A 12,896-nucleotide genomic window follows, 5' to 3' on the forward strand; every position below is an offset into this window, starting at 1 on the left:
AGAAGGTGAAATTCACTATTTATACAGAGAGAAGGTGAAATTCACTATTTATACAGAGAGAAGGTGAAATTCACTATTTATACAGAGAGAAGGTGAAATTCACTATGTATACAGAGAGAAGGTGAAATTCACTATGTATACGGAGACAAGGTGAAATTCACTATGTATACAGAGAGAAGGTGAAATTCACTATTTATACAGAGAGAAGGTGAAATTCACTATTTATACAGAGACAAGGTGAAATTCACTATGTATACAGAGAGAAGGTGAAATTCACTATGTATACAGAGAGAAGGTGAAATTCACTATGTATACAGAGAGGTGGTGAAATTCACTATGTATACAGAGAGAAGGTGAAATTCACTATGTATACAGAGAGAAGGTGAAATTCACTATTTATACAGAGAGGTGAAATTCACTATTTATACAGAGACAAGGTGAAATTCACTATGTATACAGAGAGAAGGTGAAATTCACTATGTATACAGAGAGAAGGTGAAATTCACTATGTATACAGAGAGAAGGTGAAATTCACTATTTATACAGAGACAAGGTGAAATTCACTATTTATACAGAGACAAGGTGAAATTCACTATGTATACAGAGAGAAGGTGAAATTCACTATGTATACAGAGACAAGGTGAAATTCACTATTTATACAGAGAGAAGGTGAAATTCACTATTTATACAGAGACAAGGTGAAATTCACTATGTATACAGAGACAAGGTGAAATTCACTATGTATTAGGGGTGAAACGGTTCACAAAACTCACGGTTTGGTACGATACGGTACAGTGGTGTCACAGTTCGGTACGGTTTCGATACATAGACAAAATAAATGCCTGAGAAATATGTAATTTGTATTTAGATTTTCCATTTATTATAATAGTAAACATATGGAAACAAAGGGACAACAAAAAACAGCAATGCCTGCCTTATAACATGAAATAAAATAGTCCTTGAAAACCGAACTTCAACAAGAGTGCGTAGTCCAGCAGCATACAGTTGAAGTGGGAAGTTCACATACACTCAGGTTGGAGTCATTATAAATCGTGGGTCAGAAGTTTACATACACTTAGGTTGGAGTCATTATAAATCGTGGGTCAGAAGTTTACATGCACTTAGGTTGGAGTCATTATAAATCGTGGGTCAGAAGATTACATACACTTAGGTTGGAGTCATTATAAATCGTGGGTCAGAAGATTACATACACTTAGGTTGGAGTCATCCTTGGGAGCAATTTCCAAACGCCTGAAGGTACCATGTTCATCTGTACAAACAATAGTACGCAAGTATAAACACCATGGGACCACGCAGCCGTCATACCACTCAGGAAGGAGACGCGCCTCCTAGAGATGAACGTACTTTGATACGAAAAGTGCTAATCAATCCCAGAACAACAGCAAAAGACCTTGTGAAGATGCTGGAGGAAACAGGTACAAAAGTTCACGTACACTTAGGTTGGAGTCATTATAAATCGTGGGTCAGAAGTTCACGTACACTCAGGTTGGAGTCATTATAAATCGTGGGTCAGAAGTTTACATACACTAGGTTGGAGTCATTATAAATCGTGGGTCAGAAGTTTACATACACTTAGGTTGGAGTCATTATAAATCGTGGGTCAGAAGATTACATACACTTAGGTTGGAGTCATCCTTGGGAGCAATTTCCAAACGCCTGAAGGTACCATGTTCATCTGTACAAACAATAGTACGCAAGTATAAACACCATGGGACCACGCAGCCGTCATACCACTCAGGAAGGAGACGCGCCTCCTAGAGATGAACGTACTTTGATACGAAAAGTGCTAATCAATCCCAGAACAACAGCAAAAGACCTTGTGAAGATGCTGGAGGAAACAGGTACAAAAGTATCTATATCCACAGTAAAACGAGTCCTATGTCGACATAAACTGAAAGGCCGCTCAGCAAGGAAGAACTGTTTGGCCATAATGACCATTGTTGTGTTTGGAGGAAAAAGGGAGGCTTGCAAGCCGAAGAACACCATCCCAACTTTGAAGCAACAGGGGTGTTACGTTCGTCGTATAGAGGAGACCAAGGCGCAGCGTGATATAAATACATTCTATTTTAATTAATTAAATAAACACGAAACAAACTAACAACAAAACGAACGTGAAGCTATTTAACAACAAGTGCTGACATGCAACTACATATAGACAATAACTCACAAAACCTAAATGGAAAATGGCAACCTAAATAGGATCCCCAATCAGAGACAACGATAAACAGCTGCCTCTGATTGGGAACCAAGTCAGGCCACCATAGACCTACATAACCTAGACATACAAAATCCCATAGATAAACAAAAACCCTAAACAAGACAAAAACACACATACCCACCCTCGTCACACCCTGACCTGACTAAAATAATACAGAAAACATAGAAAACTAAGTTCAGGGCGTGACAACAGGGTGGCAGCATCATGTTGTGGGGTGCTTTGCTGCAGGAGGGACTGGTGCACTTCACAAAATAGATGACATCATGAGGTAGGAAAATTATGTGGATATATTGAAGACATCAGGAAAATGGACAATGACCCCAAGCATACTTCCAAAGTTGTGGCAAAATGGCTTAAGGACAACATAGTCAAGGTATTGGAGTGGCCATCACAAAGCCCTCACCTCAATCCTGTAGAAAATTTGTGGGCAGAACTGAAAAAAGTGTGTGCGAGCAAGAGGCCTACAAACCTGACTCAGTTACACCAGCTCTATCAGGAGGAATGGGCCAAAATTCACCCAACTTATTGTGGGAAGCTTGTGGAAGGCGACCCAAAACGTTTGACCCAAGTTAAACAATTTAAAGGCAATGCTACCAAATACTAATTGAGTGTATGTAACTTCTGACCCACTGGGAATGTGATGAAATAAATTAAAGCTGAAATAAATAATTCTCTCTACTATTATTCTGACATTTCACATTCTTAAAATAAAGTGGTGATCATAACTGACCTAAGACAGGGAATTTTTACTAGGATTAAATGTCAGGAATTGTGAAAAACTGAGTTTAACTTCTACTTCATCACCATCCCAGATCCGGGAGCATCCTCATCAGTAAAAAAGCTGACTAGCATAGCCTAGCATAGCGCCACAAGTAAATACTAGCATATAAATATCATGAAATCACAAGTCCAAGACACCAAATGAAAGATACACATCTTGTGAATCCAGCCATCATTTCCGATTTTTAAAATGTTTTACAGTGAAAACACAATATGTATTTCTATTAGCTAACCACAATAGCAAAAGACTAAACCGCATATTTTCACAATTTTTTTACCGCATAGGTAGCTATCACAAAACCGACCAAATAGAGATATAATTAGTCACTAACCAAGAAACAACTTCACCAGATGACAGTCTTATAACATGTTATACAATAAATCTATGTTTTGTTCGAAAATGTGCATATTTGAGGTATAAATCATAGTTTTACATTGCAGCTACCATAAAAAATATCACCAAAGCAGCCGGAATAATTACAGAGAGCAACGTGAAAAACCTAAATACTCATCATAACACATTTATGAAAAATACATGGTGTACAGCAAATGAAAGATAAACATCTTGTGAATCCAGCCAATATTTCAGATTTTTTAAGTGTTTTACAGCGAAAACACAATATAGCATTACATTAGCTTACCACAATAGCCAAACACACAAACCTATTTATCAGGAGCAAAAGGTAGCGATCGCAAAAACCAGCAAAAGATATTAAATTATTCACTAACCTTGACCAACTTCATCAGATGACTGTCCTATAACATCATGTTACACAATACATATATGTTTAGTTCGAAAATGTGCATATTTAGAGGTACAAATCGTGGTTTTACAATGTGAATACGTAGCCAAACTGCACAAAATTCTTTGTTTTGTAGACATTGAGTGTGAGGTTATTTTCCTGACACCACACTCCAAGGGCCCTTACCTCCTCCCTGTAGGCCGTCTCGTCGTTGTTGGTAATCAAGCCTACCAACTGTACTGTCGTCTGCAAACTTGATGATTTAGTTGGAGGCTTGCATGGCCACGCAGTCATGGGTGAACAGGGAGTACAGGAGAGGGCTGAGAACGCACCCTTGTGGGGCCCCAGTGTTCCTACCCTCACCACCTGGGGGCGGCCCGTCAGGAAGTCCAGTACCCAGTTGCACAGGGCGGGGTCGAGACCCAGGGTCTCGAGCTTAATGACGAGTTTGGAGGGTACTATGGTGTTGAATGCTGAGCTGTAGTCGATGAACAGCATTCTTATATAGGTATTCCTCTTGTCCAGATGGGTTAGGGCAGTGTGCAGTGTGATTGCGATTGTGTCGTCTGTGGACCTATTGGGGCGGTAAGACAATTGGAGTGGGTCTAGGGTGTCAGGTAGGGTGGAGGTGATATGGTCCTTGACTAGTCTCTCAAAGCACTTCATGATGATGGAAGTGAGTGCTACGGGGCGATGGTCATTTAGTTCAGTTACCTTAGCTTTCTTGGGAACAGGAACAATGGTGGCCCTCTTGAAGCATGTGGGAACAGCATACTGGGATAAGGATTGATTGAATATGTCCGTAAACACACCAGCCAGGTGGGCTGCGCATGCTCTGAGGACGCGGCTGGGAATGCCGTCTGGGCCTGCAGCCTTGCGAGGGTTAACACGTTTAAATGTTTTACTCACCTCGGCTGCAGGGAAGGAGAGCCCGCAGGTTTTGGTAGCGGAACGTGTGAGTGGCACTGTATTGTCCTCAAAGTGAGTAAAGAAGTTGTTTAGTTTGTCTGGGAGCAGGACATCGTGGTCCGCGACGGAGCTGGTTTTCCTTTTGTAGTCCGTGATTGACTGTAGTCCGTGATTGACTGAGTAGTCCGTGATTGACTGAGCCGTTGAATTGCGACTCTACTTCGTCTCTATACTGACGCTTAGCTTGTTTGATTGCCTTATGGAGGGAATAGCTACACTGTTTGTATTCGGTCATGTTTCCGGTCACCTTGCCCTTATTAAAAGCAGTGGTTCGCACGTTCAGTTTTGCGCGAATGCTGCCATGAATCCATGGTTTCTGGTTGGGGAAGGTTTTAATAGACGCTATGGGTACAACATCACCGATGCACTTGCTAATAAACTCGCTCACCGAATCAGAGTATTCATCAATGTTATTGTCCGACGCTATGTTGAAAATATCACAGTCCACGTGATCGAAGCAATCTTGAAGCGTGGGATCCGATTAGTCGGACCAGCGTTGAACAGACCTGAGCATGGGCGCTTCCTGTTTTAGTTTATGTCTAAAGACTGGAAGCATCAAAATGGAGTCGTGGTCAGATTTTCCGAAAGGAGGGCGGGGGAGGGCTTTGTATGCGTCGCGGAAGTTAGAATAACAATGATCCAGGGTTTTGCCAGCCCGGGTCGCGCATTCGAAATGCTGATAAAATTTAGGGAGCCTTGTTTTCAGATTAGCCTTGTTAAAATCCCCAGCTACAATAAATGCAGCCACAGGATAGTTTACATGAAGTCAAATGAAGTTCCGTCGATGTGGCCGTCGATGTGTCTGATTGGGGGGATATACATGGCTGTGATTATGATCGAAGAGAATTCTCTTGGTAAATAATGTGGTCGTCATTTGATTGTAAGGAATTCTAGGTCAGGTGAACAAAAGGACTTGAGTTCCTGTATGTTGTTATGATCACACCACGTCTCGTTAATCATAAGGCATACACCCCCGCCCTTCTTCTTACCAGAGAGATGTTTGTTTCTGTCGGCGCGATGCGTGAAGAAACCAGGTGGCTGTACCGACTCTGATAATGTATCCCGAGTGAGCCATGTTTCCGTGAAACAAAGAACCTTACAATCTCTGATGTCTTTCTGGAAGGCAACCCTTGCTCGGATTTCGTCTACCTTGTTGTCAAGAGACTGGACATTGGAGAGTAGTATGCTCAGGAGCGGTGCGCGATGTGCCCGTCTACGGAGCCTGATCAGAAGACCGCTCCGTCTGCCCCTTCTGCGGCGCTGTCGTTTTGGGTCGCCGGCTGGGATCCGATCCATTGTCCTGGGTGGTGGACCAAACAGAGGATCCGCTTTGGGAAAGTCGTATTCCTGGTCGAAATGTTGGTGAGTTAACGTTGCTCTTATATCCAATAGTTCTTCCCGACTGTATGTAATAAAACCTAAACAACAACACAGAATTACACATGGAATTAACAAACGTACAGTCAATAACACAATAGGAAAAATCTATATACAGTGTGTGCAAATGAGGTAAGATTAGGGAGGTGAGGCAATAATAGTAGTGGCAAAGTAATTACAATTTAGCATTAACACTGGAGTGACAGATGTGCAAGTAAAGATACCAGGGTGCAAAGGAGCAAAAAATAAATAACAATATGGGGATGAGGTAGTTGGATGGGATATTTACAGATGGGCTATGTACAGGTGCAGAGATCTGTAAGTTGCTCTGACAGCTGATGCTTAAAGTTAGTGATGGAGATATAAGTCTCCAGCTTCAGTGATTGTTGCAATTCGTTCCAGTCATTGGCAGCAGAGAACTGGAAGGAAAGGCAGCCAAAGTAGGAATTGGCTTTGGGGGTGACCAGTGAGATATACCTGCTGGAGCACGTGCTACGGGTGGGCGCTGCTATGGTGACCAGTGAGCAGAGATAAGGTGGGGCTTTCCCTAGCAAACACATAGATGACCTGGAGCCAGTGGGTTTGGCGACGAGTATGAAGCGAGGGCCAGCCAACGAGAGCGTACAGGTCGCAGTGGTGGGTAGTATATCGGGCTTTGGTGACAAAACGGATGGCACTGTGATAGACTGCATCCAGTTTGTTGAGTAGAGTGTTGGAGGCTATTTTGTAAATGACATCACCGAAATCGAGGATCGGTAGGATGGTCAGTTTTACGAGGGTATATTTGGTAGCATGAGTGAAGGATGCTTTGTTGCGAAATAGGAAGCCGATTCTAGATTTGATTTTGGATTGGAGATGCTTAATGTGAGTCTGGAAGGAGAGTTTACAGTCTAACCAGACACCTAGGTATTTGTAGTTGTCCACGTATTCTAAGTCAGAGCCGTCCAGAGTAGTGATGCTGGACGGGCGGGCAGGTGCGGGCAGCGATCGGTTGAAGAGCGTGCATTTAGTTTTACTTGCATTTAAGAGCAGTTGGAGGCCACGGAAGGAGAGTTGTAATGGCATTGAAGCTTGTCTGGAGGTTAGTTAACACAGTGTCCAAAGAAGGGCCAGAAATATACAGAATGATGTCTACCATGATGCTAATTAGCATTTCCGAATATATTGATGAGTCACCTTGTCTGAGAGAGATTTACATGGTTATCAAAACATCAAGCCAGGGATCCGTCTGCCTACACCAAACACATCTCTTATTTTAAGTGTTTCTAGAATTCCCTATGGGAAAAATGAATGGTGGAAAAAGCGATTGGAACCATTTCCCTGTTTGACCGCTAGGTTTTATGGGTATTATAACGCCTCCATTCTATTGCAATGAATGGAATTCGACAGCATTTCATTTAAATGTTTCAATGCCAAAAATTACATGTTTTTAAGTAGTTTTTTTGTAGTAGGGACAGTAACATTAGTATTTAAAAAATATATACTTTATGGAAAATGTTTGAATATATTTTTTTTTTTTATGTTTAGCTCACGTAATATAATTTTAAAGTAATAAGGTGTCTGTAATATAATGAGCGTGGCGAAAACAATTGTAGACATTAGTAAATGCATTTCTTTATCTCCCAATGGTGGGGGAACGCAAAGATGGAGGCGCGATGAAAACAGCGCCCTCTGCCCATCATCTAGTGTATAATAATAATCATTGTTGGCTACCCGTGGAAACAGCTTGGAAGACGATGACCACAAATGTAACGTTTCAGCGATAAAGCAGCACTGCTCTGTCAACAGAACTCGGTGCTTATTATCGGATGTATTAGGGTATGAAATCAGACTTTTTGGATATAATGTTAATATGTTTGAGAAAGACCCCACTGAACGATTCAGAACATGAATAATTATATTTGTATTGATAAAATGTATTTTATAACATAAGGAAGTGAAATGTCATCACCAACATGCGTTTTCACCCGGCAGAGTGGGTGGACACCCAGAGTACTGTAGGACCAGTATATTGTATTTCCGTTTGGTTTCACTCATCTACTTCAAAGTGTTTGTGTCGCCTACTGAAATAACAAACGAATTATGTTGATTTGAAACTTCGCCTTACTTCCTTGGCCAAAAAAGGAGGGATTGATACACAAGTCGTGTAGGGCTGGCATAGAGTAGTTTATTAAACTCACAACAGATTTGTTTCAACACGTTAGCCAGGGACACAGCCTGTGATTTACTCTTTCTATTAATGCTGTTTTGAAGAGTGTTGCTTTGCAGTAACATGCCTATAGGTCACCCAGAGCTAATCGCAGTAAGACACCTACAGTTTGGACCAAAGAGCTATAGACTTGATTCAAACAGAGAACCCTTGAACCCAGTATGGCGCTCCGAGTTTGAACTCTGACGCCATCTAGCGATTAAACATAGGACTAAACGCTGTTACGTTCAGACCGCTGCCAAGTTAGGACAGAGAATAGAGTTAGTGGTTAGCTCTGACTGTGGTCCAAACAAACTCTTTGTCCTCTCAAAAAGCTGTCAATAGAAACCAAATTGACACAGTGAGCAGCTACAGTGACAAGGTAAGGGAGAGCTGCTGTACAGTGAGCAGCTACAGTGACAAGGTAAGGGAGAGCTGCTGTACAGTGAGCAGCTACAGTGACAAGGTAAGGGAGAGCTGCAGTACAGTGAGCAGCTACAGTGACAAGGTAAGGGAGAGCTGCAGTACAGTGAGCAGCTACAGTGACAAGGTGAGGGAGAGCTGCAGTACAGTGAGCAGCTACAGTGACAAGGTAAGGGAGAGCTGCTGTACAGTGAGCAGCTACAGTGACAAGGTGAGGGAGAGCTGGAGTACAGTGAGCAGCTAGAGTGACAAGGTGAGGGAGAGCTGCAGTACAGTGAGCAGCTACAGTGACAAGGTGAGGGAGAGCTGCAGTACAGTGAGCAGCTACAGTAACAATGTGAGGGAGAGCTGCTGTACAGTGACAAGGTAAGGGAGAGCTGCTGTACAGTGAGCAGCTACAGTGACAAGGTAAGGGAGAGCTGCAGTACAGTGAGCAGCTACAGTGACAAGGTGAGGGAGAGCTGCAGTACAGTGAGCAGCTACAGTGACAAGGTGAGGGAGAGCTGCTGTACAGTGAGCAGCTACAGTGACAAGGTGAGGGAGAGCTGCAGTACAGTGAGCAGCTACAGTGACAAGGTAAGGGAGAGCTGCAGTACAGTGAGCAGCTACAGTGACAAGGTAAGGGAGAGCTGCAGTACAGTGAGCAGCTACAGTGACAAGGTAAGGGAGAGCTGCTGTACAGTGAGCAGCTACAGTGACAAGGTAAGGGAGAGCTGCAGTACAGTGAGCAGCTACAGTGACAAGGTGAGGGAGAGCTGCAGTACAGTGAGCAGCTACAGTGACAAGGTAAGGGAGAGCTGCTGTACAGTGAGCAGCTACAGTGACAAGGTAAGGGAGAGCTGCAGTACAGTGAGCAGCTACAGTGACAAGGTGAGGGAGAGCTGCAGTACAGTGAGCAGCTACAGTGACAAGGTGAGGGAGAGCTGCAGTACAGTGAGCAGCTACAGTGACAAGGTGAGGGAGAGCTGCAGTACAGTGACAAGGTGAGGGAGAGCTGCTGTACAGTGAGCAGCTACAGTGACAAGGTAAGGGAGAGCTGCAGTACAGTGAGCAGCTACAGTGACAAGGTGAGGGAGAGCTGCAGTACAGTGAGCAGCTACAGTGACAAGGTAAGGGAGAGCTGCTGTACAGTGAGCAGCTACAGTGACAAGGTGAGGGAGAGCTGCAGTACAGTGAGCAGCTACAGTGACAAGGTGAGGGAGAGCTGCAGTACAGTGAGCAGCTACAGTGACAAGGTGAGGGAGAGCTGCAGTACAGTGAGCAGCTACAGTGACAAGGTGAGGGAGAACAGCTACAGTGACAAGGTGAGGGAGAGCTGCAGAGAGCTGCTGTACAGTGAGCAGCTACAGTGACAAGGTGAGGGAGAGCTGCAGAGAGCTGCAGCTACAGTGACAAGGTGAGGGAGAGCTGCAGAGAGCTGCAGAGAGCTGCAGCTACAGTGACAAGGTGAGGGAGAGCTGCAGAGAGCTGCAGCTACAGTGACAAGGTGAGGGAGAGCTGCAGAGAGCTGCAGAGAGCTGCATCAATGTTGATGTACAGGGACCTTCCTCAGGCCACAACCAGAGAATGTTTTTCTTCTTCTTCCCTGTAGAACGAGACAAACACAGGTGACCCTCATTAGCGTTTGGCAATCAAAGATCATTCATTAGCTATGTTAACATTAACTTGTTTTTTGTCGACATTTAGAACATTTGCATAGAAAATAGATGCAACGATTGCCTGCTTCTTCTTCTTCTTCTATGGTATAATGGCATTTGAACCCGTTATGTGCATTCTGCCACCTCCTGTGGGGTGGATAATAAAGATCCCCAAAATGAAGTAATGCGGGGGGAATCTTTGTTTTGTGTATATCCATACAAACTATCAATAACAACATTTGAATGAAACTAAATCAGCCTAACAACATTCTAATCAGGTCCCTACACAGGCTCAGACGGATCCTGCGAGAGCAGGACATTTCCTGGCGACAGTCGTCCTGGCGACAGTCGTCCTGGCAGTGTTTCTGCCGCTAAGTCTTGGCGGCCCGAAAACTTCTCGGCTGCAGATATAATGATGTCCAGCTTCTTGGACTTCCTGGACACTTGTGCAGTACAATTAATAAATGTGGCTATAAATGCTACAAATTCCACCTTCACAATAAGTGTATCCAGGTCACTTGATTGACATACAACATTTGCAACTGGTTGCGGTGCACCCACCTCCATATCTTCTTCAGCACTGTGGCCTCATACCCCTTCAACTCTCTTCACCGCCTCCACATACAATTGTCTGCTAGGGTGCGTTGCCATTTAACTATGTTGTGTTGATTAAAAACAGCTGAATGTAAAACCTACAGCGTTGAATAAACAAGTAGGGGTTGAAGTTTTTCCATTACCCATTTAGACAAGTTGCGTATTAATAAATTGGTGATCGCCTGCATGCACTCCCGCCTGTCTGTTTCATGTCTCAGGTAGCCCGTGAAAGTCGGCATGGATAGAATTCAATAATTAACTAATATACTTGCCATATTTCTAATAATTCTCGTGCCAACATATCGCCAAGTTCCGTGCCATGCTGAAATGTGCACTCCTGTAGGCGTAGATCTGATTGGACGGTGAAAGCAAGGCGAAGCCATTGAGGCATTCTTGAAAGTGAATCTTTGTCCTGTAAAGAAATATTATTTTTATAGTTGAAAAAAACAACATTTAGCAAGCAGTGGAGTGGATGACATCATGTGCCCCGAGTACCTTCAAAACTATTCGGCAATCATCATTTATTCCAAAAACACGGTATCCATCAATATTTGTCGCAATAAAGTTAGACAAAAGGAAAACCCATCCCCGTCGAACGGATATAAATGTTTTTGATCTTTAGAAATGTCTCTATCTACCGTTTCCATTACATGTCTCCTCTATCTACCGTTTCCATTACATATGTCTTCTCTATCTGCCGTTTCCATTACATATGTCTCCTCTATCTACCGTTTCCATTACATATGTCTTCTCTATCTACCGTTTCCATTACATATGTCTTCTCTATCTGCCGTTTCCATTACATGTCTCCTCTATCTGCTGTTTCCATTACATATGTCTCCTCTATCTACCGTTTCCATTACATATGTCTCCTCTATCTACCGTTTCCATTACATATGTCTCCTCTATCTACCGTTTCCATTACATGTCTCCTCTATCTGCCGTTTCCATTACATATGTCTCCTCTATCTACCGTTTCCATTACATATGTCTCCTCTATCTACCGTTTCCATTACATGTCTCCTCTATCTGCCGTTTCCATTACATATGTCTTCTCTATCTGCCGTTTCCATTACATATGTCTCCTCTATCTACCGTTTCCATTACATATGTCTTCTCTATCTACCGTTTCCATTACATATGTCTTCTCTATCTGCCGTTTCCCTTACATGTCTCCTCTATCTGCCGTTTCCATTACATATGTCTCCTCTATCTGGCGTTTCCATTACATATGTCTTCTCTATCTGCCGTTTCCATTACATGTCTCCTCTATCTACCGTTTCCATTACATATGTCTCCTCTATCTGCCGTTTCCATTACGTCTCCTCTGCCGTTTCCATGACGTCTCCTCTATCTACCGTTTCCATTACATATGTCTTCTCTATCTACCGTTTCCATTACATATGTCTCCTCTATCTACCGTTTCCATTACATATGTCTCCTCTATCTACCGTTTCCATTACATGTCTCCTCTATCTGGCGTTTCCATTACATATGTCTCCTCTATCTACCGTTTCCATTACATATGTCTCCTCTATCTACCGTTTCCATTACATATGTCTCCTCTATCTACCGTTTCCATTACATGTCTCCTCTATCTGCCGTTTCCATTACATATGTCTCCTCTATCTACCGTTTCCATTACATATGTCTCCTCTATCTACCGTTTCCATTACATGTCTCCTCTATCTGCCGTTTCCATTACATATGTCTCCTCTATCTACCGTTTCCATTACATATGTCTCCTCTATCTACCGTTTCCATTTCATGTCTCCTCTATCTGCCGGTTCCATTACATATGTCTCCTCTATCTACCGTTTCCATTACATATGTCTCCTCTATCTGCCGTTTCCATTACATATGTCTCCTCTATCTACCGTTTCCATTACATGTCTCCTCTATCTGCCGGTTCCATTACATATGTCTCCTCTATCTGGCGTTTCCAT

The sequence above is a fragment of the Salvelinus alpinus genome, chromosome 3 (genome assembly GCF_045679555.1).
Source record: "Salvelinus alpinus chromosome 3, SLU_Salpinus.1, whole genome shotgun sequence".
Lineage (NCBI taxonomy): Eukaryota > Metazoa > Chordata > Actinopteri > Salmoniformes > Salmonidae > Salvelinus > Salvelinus alpinus.